Raw genomic sequence first — 6662 nt, 5'->3', positions numbered from 1 at the left:
GTCCCGAGCTCAGCCTTTCATTCAGGCCAGTCCTTCTGGAAGTTTGGGCTCCAACCAGCAACAGGGAACTTGTTAGAAATGCAAATTATTGGACCCAACTCTAGACCCACTAAATTCTAGGGGTAGGGCCCAGCCATCTGTGTTTTAATAAATCCCTAGGTGTTTCTGATGCACATGGAAGTTTGAGAACCACTGCTTTATCCGTGTGCCTTGGACTCTGCCAGTGTCAGCACTGAATGCCTTGAGTCCCAGAAACCTTTCAGTTCCCGGCAAACCGGGATGGTTGGTCACCCCAGCTTTAGGTCTTGTGTTTCATTTTCTGTTGCTGTGAAACAACACCACCCCCAGAATAGAGTGACCCAAAACAATATTATTTTGTTAATGAATCTGCAACTTGGGCAGGGCCAGCCCACCTCTGCTCCACTCTGTTAGCTGGGCAGCTCAACGTCTGGGGTTCGCACGTCATCAGAAGGTCTGGCTCCTGGGACTTCCCTGGCGGTCCAGTGGTTAAGACTCCGTGCTTCCACTGCAAGGGGGCATAGGTTCGATCCCTGGTCGGGGAACTAAGATCCCACATGCTGCACGGCACAGCCATAAAAGGAAAAGAAAAAACAAAAAAGTGAAAAGGTCTGGCTGCTGTGCTGAGACTGGAATAGTGAGGCCCTTGGCATCTCTGGCTACACGTGGTCCCTCCGGCCTGGTGGCTTCAGGGTAGATGGCCTTTTACCTGCCGATCAGGGTCCCAGGGGGCATGTCCCAAAAGAGAGAACACAAACGGGAAATCTGTTGGGCTTCCCTGGTGGCGCGCTGGTTAAGAATCCGCCTGCCAATGCAGAGGACATGGGTTCGAGCCCTGGTCCGGGAAGATCCCATATGCCGCGGAGCAACGAAGCCCGTGCACGACTACTGAGCCTGCACTCTAGAGCCCGCGAGCCACAACTACTGAAGCACACGTGCCACAACTACGGAAGCCCACGCACCTAGAGCCCGTGGTCCACGGCAAGAGAAGCCACCGCAATGAGAAGCCCGCGCACCGCAACGAAGAGTGGCCCCCGCTCGCCGCAACTAGAGAAAGCCCGCGCGCAGCTACAGAGACCCAACTCAACCAATAAATAAATTTAAAAAATTTTAAAAAAACCAAATGGGAAGTCTGTCATCAGAAAACATCACTTCCGAAGCAGTCACAGGCTCCCCAGATTCCAGGGGAGGAAACAGACCCCATGCTCCACGGAGGGTGTGACGTCACCCTCGTGTGGGGGGAGATGCTCATCCACAGTCAGGAAACCCACTTAGCCGCACCTCGTCTCCTGCCCCAGCACAGAAAGGGAAGGGAAGGGAACTCTGATCAGCCAGAGTCCATTCTTCCTCCCTGCTTCCTTCTTCTGACCCTACATCGCGCACCTACGGTATGCTAGGAACCGGGGCTGGAGGCTAATGTTTCTCTGCAAATTCATTTACTATTTAAAGAGTCAGGCCTGAGCTCCAGCCCTGGGAGCCTGGGGCAGCTTCAGATGCTGCGAGTGGAGCAGCCTGGACACTGCTAGGGGGCGCTGAGCAGCAGGGTAGGCTCGGAACTTAGGGACTGTGAGGGGGTGGGAGAGAGAAGAGGGAGGGAAGGAAGGAGGGAGAGAGATTCTGCTATTGCTGCTGCTTTGAAACTTTTCTGGACAAATGGCGAATTATCCCACGCGCATGAGGGCTTTAGGTGTTTCAAAGCACCTTCCCTCACATCGTCCGATTTGATTCCAAATGGACCATTAGAGCAGTGCCATAACAAATTGCAATTTGTCCAGTGTCTATTTCCTACCTGACGGTGAGCTCCTTCGTGGGGCAGGACTGTCTACAGCCATCTCCAACCTTCAGTGGCCAGCAGAGAGAATCCTTGTGCCATCCAATCCCATATTTTCTCCAGGAGCTGGGTTCCTCTGCACGTACTAGCAATATGGAACACGGGGCTGTATTACTGGAACTCCCGCCCCGCCCCGCCCCAGGCCACTGCAAGCTCTTTCTGAACTTGTATGAATGAGAAGAAAGCAGCCCCTCCCCTGGGCTGTCACGGCCAGTCCCACAGCATGAATTTCAGCCCCTGTGTTGGCCAGAGCCCCCGGGCAGGGCTTAAGCTGTGGAACCATTCACGGCTGCCCCGCTCCCCACCGCGCGACCTCCAAGGTGTTTAAGTGAGGCAGCTGGTGCCTTAGGAGAATCTTCACCTGTCTTCTAGGGGCGAAGGGGTCAGACGCTGGAACCACTTCCCCTGCAGCGATTGGGGCTTCCGAAGCCCAGGCCTCGTCTTACTGGCTTTGGCGCCATCTAGTGGACATGTCTCGGCCCCCCTGGCCCACAGACCTTTCTGTAGCCCAGAAGCAAAACCAGCAACCTACCTGGCCACATGGGTGCCTCTGGACTTTTTTGAGTCCCAAATCCACAGACCAGCCGCTCTCCCACGTGGCTTAGCGTGCAGTGGGGTGCCTGCTGGATGCCAAGTCAACACTTCTTCCCCTGAGATGGGCAGGGATTCACACGGAGACTCTCCCCTTCAAATCCCAGCCCTGCACTCAAACGTGTGCACAAAAGTGCTCATAACTAGAGCAGAATGAAACAGCCCAAATGTCCATCGAGACGGTGAACACTGTAGGAAAAAGAAATATGAGGGGCGGAGGGAAAGATTAGCAGCTGGCAAGAAAGTGGCATCCTGTCAATCAAGGCTCATCTTCCCCTGTTCCAGAAACTGCCTCATGGAGAGAAAAGTAAAATAGGAAGAAAACTAACTTTCTTTTCAAAATAGAAAGGGGAGGGAATTCACCAGCGGTCCAGTGGTTAGGACTCGGCACTTTCACTGCCATGGGCCAGGGTTCAATCCCTGGTCGGGGAACTAAGATCCCATAAGCCACGTGGTGCAGCCAAAAAAAAAAAAAAAACCAAAAACAAAACAAGTAAAATAGGAAGGGAAAATATTTTGAATGAGATTAGCACAAGTAAGAGACTATGCCTGCAATGGGAAATGCTGAAATGAGAAACCAATCAGGTGCTCCTTTCATCCAGCAGCCATCAGGAATTTACTGTTGCAGCTGCAGTAATGGGAAGTTCACAGATTTTTAATTTCCTTCTTAGGGAGTGATAGAAAAACCGAATGAGAATGCTCATAACTCTCTCAATCATAACTTCCCACTTTCATCTCCTCCCTTTCTAGCTTCCCATCCAATTGTTTTTAATGTTTAGAAGAAAAGGTAACCACCTTTCGAAGACATCAATGCAGGTACACGCAGGATTAGACAAGTGTGCTGCAAGCTGGCGAGTGGTCCAGCAGGTGCTGGAGGGCGTTCCCAAATGCTTTTGGAAAAGCCAATGAACCCCTTTGATCAAGACCTTGTTTGTTTTTGCTTTGGTTTTTGGTTTGGGTTTTAACCCCACCTCGTGGCTTCTGGGACCTCAGTTCCCTGACCAGGGATGGAACCCAGACCATGGCAGGGAAAGCGCTGAATCCTAACCACTAGACCACCAGGGAACTCTCGATCAAGACTTTGTTTTAATTTTAAAACAAAAATACTGATATTTCATCCTCCCAACTCAGAGGATTTTATGGGGATTCAACCTGAGAGGGATCGAAGCATTTTCAAAGGTGGGGGAATTCCCTGGAAGTCCAGTGGTTAGAACTCTTCGCTCTCACTGCTGAGGGCCCGTGTCCCGTGGTCCACGGGTTCGATCCCTGGTTGGGGAACTAAAATTCCATAAGCTGCATGGCGCAGCCAAAAACAAAACAAAAAAACATTTTCAAAGGTGGGACAGAACTGCAAGAAATAAATGACCCGAACAGGGAAGGGGGAAAGTCACTCCTTTCAGACGTGTCGTCCTAGGATGGCTGTTAAGGGGGTAGAATTATAAAAAGCATCAATTATAAAAAGCTGTTAAGGGGCATGGGTCTGGATCTTCTGGTGACTCTCAGTGGCGTCTTAAGCAAGGCACTTTCAATTCACTGGCTATGTTTTCCGTAACTTTCAATAAAATCATCTGGTTATAATAGAAAAAAAAGATGGTGAACACTGATTCTGTGGAATGTTATGTAGTGGCTAAAAGGAGTATGCAGGACTGGAAACATCTTCAACAAGCATATCACAGATCAACATATACAGCACAATTCCAGTTACTAAAAGAGACCAACCCAAACCTGACCTACGGTTTACACATCAGTTTGAAGATGTATAGGAGGACTGGTCAGGACACATGGCCTGGTGAGGGGGGGATGGGGAAGTGTGAAGGAGGCCTTTAGTTTTACACACCTTTACTGTACATCTTTTTCCATTTTTAAGAGGTAAACAAACAAATAGCTAGTGGGAAGCAGCCGCATAGCACAGGGAGATCAGCTCTGTGCTTTGTGACCACCTAGAGGGGTGGGATAGGGAGGGTGGGAGGGAGGGAGACACAAGAGGGAAGAGACATGGGGATATATGTATATGTATAACTGATTCACTTTGTTGTAAAGCAGAAACTAACACACCATTGTAAAACAGTTATACTCCAATAAACATGTTAAAAAAAAAAAAGAGGTAAATAAACAAACAAAAACCTTCTGTTGCCAGTATCTGAGTCCCTGCTGCTCTTGCAAAAGGAACAGCCGTGACCTTCTGATCCAACTCCCAGCCTCCACCTCCCTGGGCCACCAGGCTCCCCAGTGGCTCTGCCCCCCTCCCATCAGCATGTCCTTCTCAGCCTCACACCTGGCAATTGAAACCACGCTCTGGCTGTGGCTGCCAGTCCCTCCCCACGACATCATCCCCAGCCAGGGGGCAACTTCAGAAGCTTATGTGGTCCAGCTGCTCCTGTTGAAGACCCTTCACAGCTCTCAGCAGCAAACACTTGGTGGGCTGTCAGCGTCCACACGGCCTTCCCATTGGGGGCAATCTGCACTGTGCAGGGCCTTTCCTCCCACTTCAGAGGCTGAAGGGCTCCAGCTCTCACCTCCCCCTCTCCTGGGCAGCTGGGGGTGCAGAGCACAGAGCAGGCTTGGGCAGTGGGCGCTCCCCAAGGAGCAGAGCCTACGGCTGAGTAACAGCAGCAGGGGCTGAGTCCAGCAGTGCTGCGGCCCAGTGGTGGCGTCGGCTAACTAGGCTCCCTGGGTCCCTCTTTGTTTTCTGAGACCCGGTCCCCTGACTCCCAGGCAGCTCCTCGAGCTCCTAGTTCCCTCCCAGTAACTCCTTTGGGGAGTCCCTTTCAAGTGTCACAGGTACCTAACTGTGTGAGGGACCCTGATAAGTGTGATAACCTCTGGTCCATGCAGCTGGTGCAGCAAGAAGTTGCATCAGGACCCAGATGTTTAGAGTCAGCAAATGTGCCATTCTAAAGGCAGTTTCTACAACCGACCATGGCCACCACCACTGAGCACCCCTCAGGAAGGAGCTGGAGAGACCAGCAGCCGGATTGGGCAAACATTTGCTGGTGACGTGTCCTCTGTGGGTACTGCCAAGGCAACTGTCACTTTTACAAGCAGTAAGCTCCAGCAGTCAGAGGGGCCACTTCCCAGGTGCCCTCATCACCCTCTGAGCCCCTCTGCCAGCCCTCAGACCCTCCTCAAACTCATCCCCGCCCGGCCAACCTTCTCCAACCCAGACACCACCTGGAGGCCCTCTCCTCCAGGCGGCTCCTGACTGCCCTGAAAAGCCCCTGGGCTGCCAGGCTCCAAACAGTCCCCTCAGATCTTTCCAGTCCTCTCTGCTCAGCCGGAGTTCACGCAGCTCAAGTCCCACCTCCATCCTGCAGCAGACACTTAGACAATTATTTATTGAGCCCCTACCATGTGCCAGGTCCTGGAGCGTGCCTAACTCGTCCCCCATCTCCCCCCGCTCTGCATCTTCCAGCAGCGCCCGGCTTCTGCACCACCTTCCGCCGCTCCCGGGAGAGCCCTGTCTATCCAGCTTCAGTCCCCGGACTGGAAGGCAAGGCCCGACCGCTGCACTCGCTGAATCCTCCCCTCTCCTGCCGGGGCTGCAGCCGCCCCTCAAGTAAGTGCTTGTCTTCTCAAGGCAGCACCTAGAAGCTGGAACCAAATCCCCAGAAGCAGCAGCAGATCATCTTCTCCCAGTTCTGATTTCACAGTCCAGGAAGCGGCGCCTCTGACTGGGCTCTGCAAATAAAGGTGATTTTTAAAAACCAGAGGGTGCTGAGGATTAGCCAGCAAACTGCCTCCCGCACAGCGACTGGGACGGCCCTTCCCCGCCTCCGGGCCTGGACTCCCCAGGGACAGGGAGCGGAGGCGGGAGGGGTGCGGCTCCCACGTCTGCGGGAGGCTCACGCTGGCCCCGCAGACCTGGGTTCGGGTCCTGGCCGTGCCGTGTGAAGAGCAACCAGTCACCTCCCCTCCTAGAGAAGGTTTTCTCGGCGGCCGAGACGGGCGATCACATTCCCCGGCTTTTCTCTCTCACCCGCGAGGGCCGAGGCGTGGGAGGCGGCGGGCACCCGGCGGGCGGAGTCGCCGGGGCGGAGGGGCGGGGCTCGGCGGTGGACAAAGGGCGGCTGACGCGACGGGCCAGCCTAGCCGGCTGGGCCCAGGCCGGGCTGGGGGAGTGTCCTTCTCGCCCCCAGCCCTGCCCGGGGGCCCCGCGGCCGCGCCCCTAAGCGGGTGGCCCGAGCGGAACCGCGCGCCGCCACGACAATAGCCCCCATTTCCG

General features: G+C 54.0%; 1 long non-coding RNA gene across 1 annotated transcript; it reads right to left on the bottom strand.

Annotated features, from left to right (window-relative positions):
- Positions 1 to 441: 441 nt before the first annotated feature.
- Positions 442 to 6094, bottom strand: LOC129392046 (uncharacterized). The gene is made up of 4 exons (XR_008617036.1): positions 5789 to 6094; positions 2382 to 2629; positions 1808 to 1934; positions 442 to 578 (listed from the first exon to the last, which is right to left on the bottom strand). It is a non-coding gene; the product is annotated as an uncharacterized lncRNA (long non-coding RNA).
- Between the last annotated feature and the right edge of the window lie 568 nt (positions 6095 to 6662).

Source organism: Physeter macrocephalus, chromosome 4, assembly GCF_002837175.3.
Source record: "Physeter macrocephalus isolate SW-GA chromosome 4, ASM283717v5, whole genome shotgun sequence".
Lineage (NCBI taxonomy): Eukaryota > Metazoa > Chordata > Mammalia > Artiodactyla > Physeteridae > Physeter > Physeter macrocephalus.
Note: the sequence above shows the minus strand (reverse complement) of the source record. Positions and strands in the feature narration are given on the sequence as shown.